The sequence below is a fragment of the Furipterus horrens genome, unplaced genomic scaffold (genome assembly GCF_987537825.1).
Source record: "Furipterus horrens unplaced genomic scaffold, mFurHor1.1.pri manual_scaffold_4, whole genome shotgun sequence".
NCBI classification, from domain to species: Eukaryota; Metazoa; Chordata; class Mammalia; order Chiroptera; family Furipteridae; genus Furipterus; species Furipterus horrens.
Genome location: NW_028327174.1, coordinates 43,867,179 through 43,884,431, shown reverse-complemented (window position 1 = coordinate 43,884,431; position 17,253 = coordinate 43,867,179). Strand labels below are relative to the sequence as shown.

General features: G+C 35.6%; 1 protein-coding gene across 1 annotated transcript in view; it reads right to left on the bottom strand.

Annotated features, from left to right (window-relative positions):
- The window catches only part of PDZRN4 (PDZ domain containing ring finger 4), a 332,872-nt gene that overhangs the window by 39,628 nt on the left and 275,991 nt on the right, over positions 1-17,253 (bottom strand). The gene's annotated exons all lie outside the window — the stretch shown is intronic.

Sequence of the window (17,253 nt, the reverse complement as noted above, 5' to 3'; positions counted from 1 at the left end):
GATATAGAGACAGAGTGATTCATGTACACATGAAAATCCAGAAATACACACTCCTCTGGAACATACACTTGCCCTCTCATAGGCTGTCCTTTGCTGCTTAGCCATGCCTCTGGTATCTAGCACCCCAGGTAGTCGCTCTCTGAATGCTCCTGACTAAAATGCAGAAATTCTGCAAATTACTCTTATAATGATCAATGGAGAGGAAAAATGGGCTGAAATGCAACATAGGAAAAGCCAATTTGAATCCTATAAAACGTTTTCTAATGACAGAGTATATTAGGTCTTGGAATGATCTCAGCAGGAGAATTTAAATGAGGTGTTATAGGAAGGACTTCAAAAATCTCAATGAAAAACCAAATTTAACTGTCAGTTGGGTGAACATCTGCAGCAGAGGAAAGGCAGGACCTTTAGAACATTCCAGGGCTGTAACAATTGTTGAAAATTTATGTGTGACAGAAAATCATGCAATTCACTGCTGGGTGCTGAAAGCTAAAGGACATTGTCATCCAGAAGATTCATTCTTTGCTTTCTAGAGAAAAAAACTCAGTTTAGTCTTCTGAATATGGTTTTGAGGCAGGATGGTCTAGCAACAAGAAGCAGCAGATGCCCACCTTAATTAGGGTTTTCCTAACTATTGCAAACCTCTCATTTAAAGAAAGTGTTCATTTTAAGAATCTTCGATTTTCCACTGTGAAAGGAAGTTTTGCTAATGACCACACTGCGGACAGACCACAGTTCTGCTGCTGCTCTTAGATCTATTTCGGGTCTTTCTTTCCTAGATTTTGGGAGCAATGTATTCATGTACATTGATAATTACAATCTTATTTGCAAGGAAAGAACACAAATGTATTGTACAGAATTGTACTGTGGACTTCTCATCAGTGCTGGATGGTCCCCTGAGACTTTCATGTCTTCCCTTTGCAAAAGTAGACGAAGTTTAAGTGCATTCCTATGTATTTAATTTAAAAATATCAGCCACTATTGTTTAGAACTAAATCCTTTTAATAAAAAATGGCTCCTAATTCCTCAGATACCTTCCATGCATGAGGTGATGAACATTTTAGGATTTTAGAAGTATGCATCCCAGTAATCCTTTAGGTTTTTCTATTTCACAGAATTTACTACCTATTTTGCTAAATGCCTACAGAGAATTGGTCGAGTTCATGTTTTTCCTGTTAAAGCTACTGAAACTCTTCAGTTGTGAAAACAGCCTAATGAAAGTAAGCTCCTTATCCTCCTCTTGCACTCGCAGACTACTCTGGAATGAACGTCTCACATTGGTAAGCATGGCCTCGGTGTGTTTTGGGGCTATTGGGGTGAAAAGAGAAAAGTCTCAGAGCGAGACAGACCAGTCTAGAGGTAAACAGGCTGCAACTGCTGGCAGCTGTGACATTACAAATACGACTGCTTTCCCTGCTGTCATCTCACTTATCAATTTTGACAGGTGACTGTCTTGACTCCCTGGAACATTTATCAAAGAGGACAAATCGTGCAAGCGTCAAGCTTGCCAGAATGACTTTGGTTAGTAGTTGACTATAAAGAAAATAGGGCTCATAACCATTTATCATTCAGGGGAAAGGTAACAGCCTACCTAAATAGTTTTTGCTACTTAAAAAAGGCTATTTATTTATTTATTTATTTGAATCTATACCATTCCCACCACCTCAGTTCAAGTCCTTTTTCACTTCATACCTGGACTTTAAAAACTGGCCTCTTATTTGTCTCTTTTCTTTGGGTTTTGTCCCTCCAAATTTGTTCACACTCTCAAAAAAATGGGTCCATCTAAAATACTACCGGTCTGTCTCCATCATGCCTCTTCTAACATGGAATTGTCTTTCTATTGCCTGTAGCATAAAGCGCGAGTTTCACATTATGACAGAAAAGGCATTTCCTTCTTGGCCCCTCCATACTCCTTCGGCCTCATCCTGTAATTTTTGTCATTTCTCACACTTACTGCCCAGGTGGACTGAACTATTTGCAGCTCCTTGAACCTGCTGTGCGTGTTGAAGCCTTCACAAGCTTGCACTTGCTCTTGCCTTACATGTCTGCTTGTTCGATATTCTTCTCAGGTGGTGTTTCCTCTCGGACCATTCCCCAAAGAATCAGTCACTGGCTTGTTTCTCTCTACCATGTATGTACGTTATTATTGCATGTGTCACAGAGTAGTGTAATTATATATGGCTTCCTGTTTCCACAACTAGGTTCTGAGCTCCTTGATGGAAGACAGTATCTTATTTACTTTTGGCTTGCCAGTGCTCAGCATAGAATCTGAAATATCATGTTGATCAAAAATATTTTTTTCTGGACTTGCCTGAGTGCCTGTAGCTATCAGATATCTCAAAGTGTTTTACTTTGTATCTGATACATCATAGTAGAAGTGGAAGTCATTTCAAAATCTTTGTGTCTAAAAGAAAATTTAATGTAATACAAAAAATAAAATTTAAAAAGCCTACATGTTTTATCATTATTATGGAATATCATGATCTGTATTTGCATGCAGAAGATTTGAGACCTTAAAGTAAAATTTTATTTTATTTTTAAATTTTTTCCCAGCTTTTATTGAGGTGTTATTGACATACAGAAAAATTTAAGGTGTAAAATGTGATGACTTGATATGTGTGTATATTGTGAAATGGCTATCATTATAAGCTTACTTAACATCTCCATTCCCTCACATAATTACATTTTTCCTTAACTTTCAAGGATATAATACAGTACCACTAATTACCATCATTATTGGCTCCCCAGAGCTTATTTATCTTATACAGTAACTGGAAGGTTGTGCCCTTTGACCACCATCTCCCTATATCTCCCACCACCCACTCCTTGGAAGCCACCATTCTACTATTTGTTTTTTTGAGTTAGTCTTTAATTTTTTTTTAAGTTTCCACATATAAATGAGTATCTGTAGTGCTTGTCTTTCACTGTCTAGCTTATTTCACATAGCAGAATGCTCTCAGTCCATTCACATTGCTGTAAATGGCAGGATTTCCTTCTATTTTATAGTTGAATAACATTCTATTGCATATATATATCACATTTTCTTTATTCATCTGTCAATGAACACTTAGGTTGTTTCCATGTCTTGGCTATTGTGAAAAAAGCTGCAATGAACATGGGGTACAGATCTCTCTCCGAGATAGTGATTTTATTTACTTTGGATGCATACCTGTAAGTGGGACAGCTGGGTCATACGGTAGTTATATTTTTAACTTTTTGAGGAAACTCCATACCGTTTTCCAGATTGGCTGCATCAATATACATTCCCACTAAGTTATTAGGGTGAAGTTTTAAATTAATGAATACAGTGTGCATAAAGTTGTAAAACTAAGGACTGAGATGAATTTCTGATGGAGGGAATTTATGAAACTTAAAAAGCAATATAATACTTAAGTAATTTAGTAAATATTTCTTTAATTTGCAGAAATTTATGTTTGATAAGAGAATCTAATATTGTGCTAGGTCTTTCCTTAATCCTCCATATTCTAACAATTATTAACTCTTCAAATTTGCCTCTGAAATACATGCTTCAGATGAAACTAACATACATTGATTCTATCATAGACTGTCTTCTTTCCTGTTCCAAACCTTAGAGTGTATAAGAAAAATGATTTTTAAAAATCACAATGATGCTTTAAAGTAAGAAAAGGAAGCCTTGGTGGATTGGAAACTGTGAGAAATCTCAGAAGAGCAGAAGGGATCACATTAAAGCCTGAAGCTCAAACAGGAGAGAATGAGAACCAAGGGGATTGACTGGAAAGCAACAAAGAGCCAGCAAGGCTCTGAGCTTGGTGTTCCAGACACACAGCGGGTGGAGGTGCGATGCTCACAGTCCTTCAGCTCCATTCTCCCTGCCAGCTCCGGGCACCAAGAGCCACAGGTCAGCTTGCTTACCCTTCCCTGTAGCCCTAAGAGATAAGGTTGTAATAGCCCAGAACTTAGAGATACTAAACTGGATTAAGTCTGAGTGGAGCTGCCATAGGATTGGAAGGTAAGGCTGGGGGGTGTTATGGAGGCAAAGGAACAGCATTTCAAGAAGATGCAGATTTCCAACAGCACCAAGTACTGCTGAAAGGATAAACAAGTACAAGGTATAACGGGATATGGTTGCTCAGTTATTAATTTTCATCCTCAAATCTCATTTTAATGTGTTGAGAAATAAAATAAGATTTTAAAAAAGTGGCAGAGAGCCAAACTATTCTTTTAAGATGTTTAGGAAAAGGAAGAATAAATAAGATGGAAGTCAGAGATCCAAATAGGCTTCATTCTTGGCCTTTCTTCTTAATAAAGGACACAGGTATATTTGGGCCTGTTGTGACACTCAGATTGTTTTTTGTTGTGTGCTACTCACAATTGATGTTTCACGTGCTTGTACTTAGACACTACCATCCATAAGACAAAATTTCTCTCCTGAAGGTTCATTTTCTTCATTTTCCTTGAGTATTCTCAACTCAAGATGATAAAATTGAGAATTATAGTGCTTAAATGTAATATATGTGTATATTACACTTAACCCTTATAATATATACATAATATATACATAGTACTACATGTTCTCATATATCATCTCATTTAATATTAAGGAATACTTATTATTAATGATATCTTTGCACAGATGATGAACCCAAGGCTAAGAGGGGTCACACAAGTGCTGAACAATGGCGTTTGACTTGAGCTGGTTCCAAATATACCAGAACATAATTTGTCTGTCAATCAGAGTGCTGTAAGCAGACCTTCATTTGTTGGGGACAAAAATTTTGAAGGGTTTTCTTGCAAATTAATCGGTAGGTTATTTATAGAGGACAATAAATAAAGACTTAATGAAGGCAATTTATTTTATACAGTTGGAAAATGAGCAATGAGCAAAATAGTTTGGGTGTCATAAAATATTCTAGATTCTTTTTCAGGTAATTAATCTGAGAGCCATCAGCTCACCCTGCATTATTATGTTATAGACATCTACACTTTATTTTATGGCTACTATACAGTTATGCATGTGTTCAAGATCATTAAGAAAAATGACAGGGAATGACTCTAAAAATAATGTCTCTACACCTGAGAAAAGCCCCTGAGAGAACATATAATTTTCACTACTTTTGACAGACAAAAAGAAGAGAGCCTGAGTCTGGGATGGTCCGTCTGGTTTAGAAATGGGAATAATGTTAATACATTTCCTTCTGTGAGAATATTCACATGTGCTGCTATCTATATGAATTACACTTGGTCTGTGGACTTATTTACTCATCCAACATTGGGTTTTATTGCATGAAATTGCATCACTAAAAATATGTATGGTGGATAAATCCCGAGACACATCATTTGAAAGATGTAGACCTTCAGATGAACACGGAAGTAAGCAGTGGGAACTCTGACAGTCATCTGGGTTATATTAAGTAGAGCAACACTATGTTAGAGTTTCACCAACTTTCATTTTGGAGGGAGAGATTTTATTACTTTCTGTGCATATCAGAAAGGAAGCAGTTAGAACTTTCCTAACTAGAAAGAGTAGTGTCTTCTCTCACTCAGGGAATCACAGTTTTCTTTAGAATTTCCCAACTAGATTGCTCATATGTTCTTAAAGCATATTTCAAGCTTTTGTTTAAAAGGATTTACCACTGTGTTTATTTGGCAGGTATTCATGTATAAGTCAATAAAAGGAAAAATTCTTTAAGGATTATGAGCTTCCTGGATATAAAAAGGCTCAACAGCTGTTCCTGGATCCTGCAGTTACTCATAAACATCCTCTTGGAAAAACACTATCCATCCAATGGTTATTTAGGAGTTCCAGAACTTTCTCGTAAGATACATTACAGGTAATCTCACTTTTTAGTTTATTTATAAGAAAAAGGTGGAATATTATATACTCTTGATAATTATGCACTCTAAAAAAGAACACATACTCAATTACATGCCAAAGGGGAATTTTCATAATGAAATAAAGTAATGAATATCTATTAGTTTTACAGTCATAAAAGTTTCTTTTTTAAGAGAAGAAAGAAATTCTTGTCAAGCATCTGCTATATTAACTGCCTGTGATAGATAAATATTTAACTTTCATGCACTTATCTTTCTTTTGTCAAATATATCATGTGTGCTTCTATAATCTTCTTCTGGTTCAATTGTACTACGTCAAAGTTCTCTGAATTTTAATTCTCTTCTGTCTAAACACTGTCCAATTGTTTTCAAATCAATTTTTATTTTAAACTGCTTCTAATATCTCTTAATATGACTTGATTACTAAAATTCATTTTACAGTTGAAAAAATATCCCTTACAATTCTCCTTTTAAAATACATTAAAAAAATAAAAGGTTTCTGTAGCAAATTCTATTTTTTTTTGTTATTGCTTCCTATAAATTTTTTTATTTCCTGCTGGGAAGAACCTGTGGCTTTAAAACTTAGTGTTCTCAGGAGAGTGAAAGAATAAATGGTTTCAATGTATTGTACAAATAAAGAAAAAAGTTACAGATTTAGCTTTCAACATTTTGCTACTGAAAAACAAATATAAATATGAAAAGAGAATAACCTACAAGAGGGCAAGAATAACAAAACGAAAGCACAGGCAAACGAGTATTTATGAGACTGCTCAAATTTCAACTTTGGCTGCTGATTAATTTCTGCTATAGAACTCCACCTCCCAATTATGTTTGAGTTCTAAAACAATGGCTTCCAGAACTTGCATCAGCACCAAGTCCAAATATATATTGCCTTAAATATCTTGTCCTAAGAGAGGAAATCTGGTCATTTAAAATTTGATGATGTCAATAAGAAAGGGTCATATCTCAGTCTAATCAAAATGATACCAATTTTTTGCCATTCATCTTCATATTTTCCCAATCTCTTCTGTTTATGATGAATATAAGTATAGATAATTTCTTGCTGTATTTCTAAACAGTACTGCCCAGTGTTTCATCTGTAAACATCATTATTATTAATGATATTTTTCTCTAGGTTTAAAATGAACTAAAATATTTAATTCCTTCATCACCACATTCTAAATGCCCCAGTGCCCAATGAAGAGGCAGAGTCAGAGGCTTTGTGACTTGTGTGCATGTATGTTATTTCCAATTTAACTTAGAAAAAGTATTACAACTTTTTCCTAATATTTAATTTGAAGAATTAAATAACTGTATGAAAAATGAGAACGTCTGAAGAGCTTCAGCTCTAAATCCCCTTAAAAACTTAAACTTCAGGTTTGCTAGCCTGTAAGTATTTAGTCATTGCTTCAATCATTCTTCTATGTACTAAGTACTTGAATGACAAAGATGCATAATACAGGGTTTTTATTTCTACCTCCATCGCAAAGTCAATGAATCATCAATTTACAAAGGAAGAGAACAAATGAGAAAGAAGGAAAAAAGGAAACTATAAAACAGCCCACCAGACGTAATTAATAAAATGACATTAGTAAGGCCTCACCTATCTTTAAGTAAATTAAATGGATTACATTATTCAGTCAAAAGGTGCAAAGTAGTTGGATGAATTAAAAAAACAAAAAGACCCAACTATATGCTGCCTATGACTCACTTCAGCGTTAAGAAGTGAGGCTCAAAGTGAAGAAATGAAAAAAAATATTGCATGCAAGTAAAAACTCAAAAAAGATCAGGTGTAGTTATCCTTCTATCACACAAAATAGACATTAAGTCAAAAGTTGTAACAATAGACAAAGAAGGTGATTATATAATGATAAAGAGGTCAGTATATTAAGCAAATATTAACAAATCTAAAGAGATAAATGGATAATAATATATAATTATAGAAGACTTCAATAACCCTCTTTTAACAATGGATATTTAATCAATAAGAAATCAATAAGGAAACATTGAAATTCAATAATTAAATATTAAGAATCAATAAAAACATTGCACTTGAAATATACTTTAGACCAATTGACCTATCACACATATACAGAATGTTCAATTCAACCATAGCAGAATACATTTTCTTATCAAGCACACACAGAATGTTCTTCAGAATAAATCATATGTTAGTTCACAAAACAAGCTTAGCAAATTTAGAAGACTGACATCATATTAAGTATCTTTTCTGACCACAATGGTACAAGAATAGAAATCAATAGCAGAAGAAAAGCTGGAAAATTCACATACATATATGGAAATTAAAACACACTGCTCAACAACCAATGGTCAAAGAAGAAATCAAAGGGGAAATCAAAAAATTGTTTGAAACAAATGGAAACACAACATGCCAAAATCTATGTGATGCAGCCAAAGCAGCCCTAAGATGGAAGTTAGGGTGATAAAAACCTACGTTAAGGAAAAAGGAAGATCTCAAAGGAAGCTAATTTTATACCTCAAGGAACTAGAAAAAGAATAACAGAGTAAGTCCAAAGTTATCAGAAGAAAGAATATAACAGAAATAAATGAAATAGTGACCAGAGAAACAACCGAAAAGGTCAATGAAGGTAAATGCTGACCTTTTGAAGATATACAAACCTTTACCAGACTAAGAAAAAAAGAGAAGACTCAAAACAAAATCAGAAATGAAAGAGAAAACATAATTCAGACCACAAAATACAAAGAAACATAAGAGATTGCTATAAATAAATATACAACAACAAACTGGATAACTTAGAAGACATGAATCAATTTCTGGAATAATATAATCTACCAAGACTTAATCATGAAGATATAAAAAAATGTGAACAGATGAATGAATAGGAGATTGAAGTAGTAATTAAAAACCTCCAATAAAGAAACACTCAGGACCAGATGATTCTATTGGTAATTCCATGAAACACTTAAAGAATTTATGCCAAGCCTTCTCAGGTTCTTCCAAAAATGTAAAGAGAAAAGAATACTTCCAAACTGATTTTACAAGGCCAGTATTACCCTGATACCCAAACTAGATAAAAACACCACAAAACAAGAAAACTACAAGCCAATATCCCTGATGAATATAGGTGCAAAAATTCTCAACAAAATCCAGTAAACTGAATTCAACAGCACATTAAAAGAACCTTGCATCATTATCCAGTGGGATTTATCCCTGAGATTCATGAATGGTTCAACATATGCAAATCAATAAATGCAATACACCACATTAATAGAAGAAAAGATAAAAATAATATGATCACCTCAATAGATGCAGAAAAAGTATTAGACAAAAATTCAACAGCCTTTCATGACTAAAAACTCTCAACTAATTGGGTGTAGGTGGAATGTACCTCAACATTATACAGGCTAAATATGACAAGCCTGCATCTAACATACTCAGTGGTGAAAGGTTGGAAGTTTTTCCTCTACAATGAGGAACAAGGCAAGGGTACCCCTCTCACTACTCCTGTTGCCAGAGCAATTAGGCAAAAAGAAGAAATAAAAGGCATCCCAATCAGAAAGGAAGAAAATTGTCTCTGCATATAATATAATATTATATGTAGAAAATCCTAAAAATCCTACCAAAAACTATGTGAATTAATAAACAATTCAGTAGAATTGCAAGATGCAAAATCAACATAAGCAGCTGAGTTTCTATACACTAACTACAAAATAAGAGTAAAAACAAAATAATCCTACTCACAATAGCATTAAAAACAGTAAAACATATAGAAGTAAATTTAACCGAGGAGGTAAAATACCTGTATACTGAAAGCAATAAGACTTTAATTAAAAAATTGAAAAGACATAAATAAATGGAACGATATCCTGTGTTCATGGATCAGAAGAACTAATATTGTTATAATGTCCATATTATACAAAGCCACATAGAGGTTTAATGTAACCTCTTTCAAAATTTCAATGGCATTTTTCACAGAAATGGAAAAAAAAATCCCAAAATTTGTTGAAACCATAAAAGACTCCAAAGGGCCAAAACAGTCTTGAGAAAGAAGAACAAAGCTGGAGGCATTTTGAATTGGGAAGTTTATGAGTTAACTTGTTCTAAACACTAAAGCTAATGTCATATAATATGAAGAGGTGTACTACTTGCTATCAATTGGTACAATATGATACTAGACACTGACCAATGTGTGGCTGAGTGAGTGTATGTACCCTTTTTTATAAAAACCTATTAAATGTGGTTGATATGTTTGAAATATTAAAATATTTGTAAAAATTTTAAGGATTTATCTGTGCATTTGTCTCCCTTTAATTTAGAATCATGGGAGAATTGGATGATGAGAAATTATTCCAAACTAACATTGATATCCCATGAAGCTTACATGTGAGGATTCTGTGATTCAAGAAGCAAACGGTCCCTTCAAGAGACGAGTAAGAACTGGAACCAGAAGCCCTGTTTGGATTCCTTCCACTGGATTATATTGCCTCTGTAGGAATATTGAAGTCCTTATTTGTGACTTACTTTATATTTAAAAAGACATCTCTTCTTTCTTTGCCCCTATGAAAATAGTTTTTCAAAGCAGAATAGAAGTTATTGGGAAAAAATAATTTGAAATGCAAATGTTCACCTTAAACACAACCTTTCACAAACACCTTTCAGTAATGCAAGGCAATCATCTGATTATGTATCATGGCTATCTTCAAACAAAAATTGAATGTTAGCATTTTGATAACATTCATATATATAATGTAAGGAATCTTCTTTTTATATCTAGATTCCTAGTAAAATAAATGGGCCCGTGGTTACATTGTTTAATAACCTATTTGGAAAGTTAAATTTACTTTTCACTGTTTTCTTAGGAAATAAGGTTTAGTGTTGTCATAATCACTGAGGTGGAAAATAAATTTGCTTTATATTTGTTTTATGAAATTACATGATCAAATTAACATCGATACTATCTCATTTCTTTCAGTAAGAAATCTAAAAGTTACAATAATTTTGATGACTATTTCCAACTTTGTGGCATTTTCTTTCTAGTCACTCCTTAAGGAGGACCTTTTTTTAATTTTTATTTTTAAATAGAAAGTCCAAACTTAGGGAAATTGTTCAACTTAATAAACTTGAGTACTCAAATGAATAAATTATCAGTCATCTTTGCTTGAAATATTAGGATTATATAAAATGTGATTCCAAAATCTCAGCCTCAATTAAGGTTCAACAGGTATAAAAACTAGGACAACCACATAATGCATTGTGCAACTAGGACATTTTTGAAAGTGAAAGAGGATGCTAGTCATAGTTAAACTGGAACATTAGTCAAACACAGGGATGGCTTAGGGCAAACCAGGATGCATGTTTATCTTAACATGAATGGAACCCCAATCATTTTTCACCTACGTCAATTAGTGAGTCTGTTTACTAGTGTCCTCCATGCACATCATCCTTGTTGGAAAGGCAACGAAAAACGCAAATTGTCTTCTTTTATGATCTGGCATAAGTGTGTGCTTCAATCTGTTTACTCTAATTTCTAAGCTGTTAATTGAATTATTTTGAGAAAAAAAAAACAAAGACTTTCACACTTTATTTTAAATTTCTTTTCCTTATCAGCTCTCTTTTCCTTTCCCCTAATTTAACCCTTTGTATTTGTTTTCAGGAGACTATAAGAACAGTAGCAGCAATGATCAACAGTTTCTTCACTCATCCTGTTAATGTTATTGAGTGCCCACTGCCTGCTGGCCAGCCAGGGCCTATGCTATGCTCTCCTGGTGATAGATAATTAAAAAGAAAAACTAGAAAAAAAAGTTGAGTACATAAATGGTAACCAGGGCATTATGACAAACATATATATTTATAGAATGTGATATGGGAGTTCAGTGGTGAGAAAGAAATTTGAGAAAGGCATCAGAGGAGCAGCGAGGCCTGTAAGTAATGGCACAGAGAAAAAAAGCACGGGGCTTCCTCTGAGCATTGCTGCGCTGTGGAGTTTGAGCCTAGAATGCCTGGAAAAGCAGGGTGGTGGCAGAGTACAAAGGACCATCAATGCCAGGAAGAGGATTTTGGAGTTAATTGAAGAAATAGAATCATACAGTGGTGAACATAGAGAGATCCAATGAGGAGCGCACTTGAGGAGGACTGGTTTGACAATGGTGAATAGGATGGACTGCGGAGACCAAGTAGCGACTGGCCTGAGGAGACCAAGAAATAGCCTAGAAATAGGGCGATGTTCTACACAAGGGATGAGGCAGTGGTGTTATGAAGGAAGAGCGCGCCTCAGAGTGTCTGGAAATATAAGCCTGCATATATAACAACTGACTGGTTTAATCTCCATGATTAAGATTTTAAGCTGATATAATAGAGAAATGGTGGTGTCACTAATCGACGTTTCAATGAACCAACTCCAAACTGACTATGGATACCATCTTATCTTAAATGTTCAAGTAATAAAAATATTTTCACACTTCATCTAGATCACTTTTCAATTCAATCAATTTTCCAACAGAATGAAACTCATGAAGGTGATTGTTTAAATGGATGATTTTATTGCCCTAGTAGTAAGTGGTATAAAATTGTTTTAGATATTTCATTAATAATTCTTAAATGTGACTAGCAAGTGGAAGAAAAGAGACTGGTGAATAATAAAGTATTTAGTGAATTAATGCTGAATTCTAAAGTTTCATATTTGACACACTATTTTGTCTTTCTCTGGCATCCACCACAACATAAGGATAATATATATAGACTCTCTATGAGTTATGTTCCATATATTTCTTCTAAATATATGTCTTCCATTACTGATTTTCAAACCCACTGACACATTTCCTTCTCTGAATATCCAGTCAGTCAGAATTGGCTACTTGGGGAGGCGCTCAGTTGCCTGTCCATTGTAGTGTTTCACAAATTTGCTGAGTTATCCCTTAGTGAAGAAATTATAAAAGGGTCCAGGGCAGATTAGAGAACATGTCAAATTCATACCATATATAAAATTCTATGATTTTATTAAATGATAGTCACAAAGATGAATTTTCATGGAGACAATTTAAATTCTAGTTTCTTACTTATCTCTCCCTTTCACCCCCACCCCAACTTTGGCCCTTTCCTTCAAAGTGTTTAACTAAAACAAATATGGTACTAGAATTAGAACCCATTTTATAAAGAACAAATACCTGTTATAAAAGGAAAGCTGTTGTAACTTCATGGTGGTCCCAAGTTCCTTTCCAATTCCCTTGCATACAAAGGAGGAAAGGTACTGCACTGCCCAGAGGTTGGTCCAAGCAGAGAGCAAGGGGAGTCTTCATTTATTTGTTCATCAAATATTGAGCACCCATTGTGAAAGAGCCAATGTGATGCAATGAGGAACAGGCAGATAAGGCCTCTACCCTCACAGCCTACAAAGGAGCCAAGAAGCTCTCCACCTGCACACCAGGAAGATTTGGCTTCACATATCATGAAGCTGCTCAAAGAGATATTACTGAAATCTCATCAATACTCATGCACTTGTTATTTTTTGGAATGAACATCTCTTTGATTCATAATTCTTTTTTCCCTGATTATGCGAGAGAGAGATTATATACTTAAATTCTCACAAATATTCTGCACAAATTCATAGAGATCCAGCTAAATTTTGCAAAGGACACAACTCAGCACAGCATAAGGGTTTAATTATGCTTTGCATAAGAATCACCAAGAGGAAGCTAATCAATATGCTACTTTTTCTTATTTACAGGCACTAGCCCATGTTTGGTTTTCAGTACTCTGAACTGTTACATATACTTGTCCTCTCTCTTTGCCACCTTGAATACCTCTTCAAGCAAACTGCTAAATTCCTTTTCATTTAGATGACAATGCACACATGAGGGGAACGCTAAGTATACTTAATTTAGGCTGTTGAACATGTTTTCTTCAACTTGATTTTAGCAGTAAAAATGATTTCAAGTAGCACTTTTTAGTGATGAAAATCTGCAGGCTCAGAAGTGTTGCTTAAATTATTTTCTTGTCCTGGTAAACGTGATGTTTCATACTATCAAAATGTTGCACTGATTAGCTCTCTGACTCTTCTCCATCAGCACTGACTTGAGACTTAATGGCAAAAATACTACACAAAGTTTAACATCCTGTACTCAGGCAGTGGCAAACATATCTTTATTAGGAGTTGGACCAAAGAGTGCTATATTTCTTGAAGCTTTTCCCTTTAAATTATTTCTGGTAGAGGCTGGATTTGAGATCTGTCTCTGACTTGCTAAGGGCTATTTATGATTTATTTCAACCTTTAGGTGGCTCTAGAAAAAAATGAACAAAGTTGAAAATAAAGAGAAGATGCTTAATCCTCAGTGGTATTTTGATGGCGTGGAAAATCCTGCCTCTTATGAAGGGTGCATTGTTTAAATTTAAAAATATTTTTATTTTATTTTTTCACTCAAAAATAAAATTAAAATCATTTATCATTTTTAATTAGAGAGCAAGTGCCATCATCTTAAAAAGAGAACAGATTTCAAGCTGTGAGTCTTTTAATTGCAGGCTAGTCCTCTGAGACTTTTCTGAAGCACAGTGGGAAAATTTTAAATCCTGTCAAAAAAATTTCTTAGGTAAAGTAGTGATAGAATATGGTGAGCTATGGGTGTCATTAAAATTTTACAGAGGTCCCTAATATACCACGGTCACCATAACATTGACATGTTGACTATAACATCTCTAAAGAAGCATTTGCTGTCTGCCATGGCTCTGAAGGGAGCTGTTACAGTCTACCAGTGCAAGAACCTGCGTGTCAAAAAGTCCCTTAATATGTATTTACAAGATAGTCAGATCTGTTTTAGTCTGTTTGATCAATAATCCATGCATTAAAAGTCCCCAAATATATATTCACAAGATAGATCAGCTTTGTTTCACTGAATCAATAGTAGTAAGTGGGCCTTTAAAAAAGAACCTAGATGGTTGCATAGTTTGCATTTTAGCAAGTTCAGAACTGCAATTGTGCACACTTTCAGTCCTGTAATGAGTGGGTTGACTATGCTAGTGTAGGAAGCTGTGTTTCACTGCAGCTTATGATGTTTTGGTTTTAAAAAGACAGAAAAAATAAAACCCACCATAGTATAAAGTATGTTAAAGATCTGAGGCAAGTAACGGAAACACAGACATTTAGGTAGACCTGAAGGCTGGAGTGGGTGGTGGTGTTCAGACTACCTTAGTGCTGCCCCCACTGCCATCCAGATCCAGCCCCACACCTTCCTTGCACCCGACTGCTCTGCTGCAGCCTGTGCTTCCTCACCATCAATCTCATTCCAGCAGCCAGAGGCATCTTGTTAGGGCTTCACACCATGGCCCTAATCTTTCTTCTCCAGCAAGTTCGCATCTCATAGTAAAAGCCAAAGGCTCCCCAACACATGCCCCTACTCACTCTGACTTCCCCGCCTGCCAGGCTCGGTCCTGCTTCAGGCCCATTGTGCTGCCCGTCACTCTGTCTGGAAAGCATCTCCCTCAGATATCCACATGGCTAGCTCTCTTACCTCCTTTAGAACTCATAGAAAAGGCCTTCCCTGACCACCTCAATAAGATAGAAACACCCCATCCCAACACCGATGCTTGCTGTTCTCCATGAGCCCTTATCACCATCTAATGTACTGTGGTGTTACTTTTTTGTTTATTGTCTAACACTCTCCCCTAGAGGTTAAACTCCACTAGGGCAGGGGCTTCATCAGTCCTCAACTTAGATAAGAACCTGGCAGCTTTAAGTGCTAACTAAATATTTGCCATACAAACGAATGGCAGTGGAATGAAAGGAGTTTTCTCTCTACTTTCCCAACTGCCTGCTGATATGTATTCCTGTTTAGGTTGAGGAGGAACAAGCATTCTTTTTGAGATAAAGTCCTCTCTTTGGCCATTCGATCTCAGTTTCCTGTAATATTCTTTAAGGGGCACAAAACTGGTCCTTCCTGAAGGTGGGCATCCGTTGCATCCCCAGAGCTCCTGGGTCAGGACAGAGCTCCTGAAGAAACTGGGGTCATCTCAGCTGGTCACAGAAACACAGTCCGTTTCTGAGTGCAATAGTGCATAAAGACAGAATCAGCATTTCTAAATCCTCCCCATTTTGTGTGGTGGCCACAGTCATCTGTGGCGATAGCAGTGGGCTGACTAGATTTCACAGCCTAATCTGAGGCAGGCACGAGGGGTGGCGTGTGCACTTCTGCCACACAACCGTAACAGACTGGGAAGCACTGGGTAGAGTCAGTATCCTCCCTTAAGCTTGGTAAATTATCTTGGGGGTGTAGCCCCTGTGTCTCCACTCCCACCGCGAACCATGCACATGTTCTCAAACGTATCCTCTCTCATCGTGAAAGCCTGTCAAAATAACTCCTTTCTCATTTAAATTTCACAGGAACATTCTTTATTCCAATCAGTCAGAAAGGTGACTTTGGCAAGAGAGGAACAGCTGACAGCAAATTAATGACTAAAATGCTGCGATTAGTTGAGATGACAGGCTACAGAGGACTCGTCTGAGCCTTCCTGACTGTCTGTCACCACACTGAGGCTGTCAGCCATCAGTCAAAAAAGAAGATGTGGCTCAGGTACAGCGGCTTTACAGAAATGAAAAGAAATCTGTCTGTGATGTAATATTCAATTATACACTGATTAATTGAAAGGATTTGTTTTTACTGTTAACCTGCTTAGCCTAAGCAAGTCTCTCTCTCAAGCCCTCCCCTAGCACACAGGTTTATTTTAATAAAACTTAAGGCACGAGTTAAATGAAAAGCTGAAGGTAATTCCAGACCCCGAACCCAAACTATGTATTAACTGAAAGAAAAACATTGTTTAATCTTGAATTATTGGGATAAGTGACTCAGTTTTGTAACTTACTTTGTATGAGTAGACAAAACTTAATGGCTATTCCAGGGAAAATAAAACTTTTCAATCAACTTATTAGAGAGGGGATAAAAATTAGTATGAACAATAAGAGCAACAAAACCATCTACCCAAATACTGAGTATCATTGTACATGCTTCTAAATTCTGGCTGAAAAGCAATACTGATTTCTGTAATATCCAGAAATGACTTTTGCAGGGAAAAGATTGCAAATAAATGTCTATTTGCTTTAGGTGAGCTTCACTGAATCGACCTTATTTGATTTTAGATCCTCCTAAGGGAAGAGATTTCAGGATTTCCTGGTTTTAAAATGGAAAAGAACATTTTGCTGAACTTGTATGACATCATCTAAAGCATTAAAAGGGCAGATAATCGCAGGTTCTCTGCTTGTTTACCAAAGCTGCTTTACCTCCTCAATCTATTTTATTTTAAAATGTCAGAGTGGTCTGAAGCCTTTCCAAGATTTACAGACTGCAGAAGCAAAGGAAATATTAGGATAAGTCCTTTAACTTTGGTGAAAGCTCTTAAATAATTAACAGATGGGCTTTTGGAAATGTTATCTTTCACAGTACAGATACTATAACATATATACTTTGTGAAGG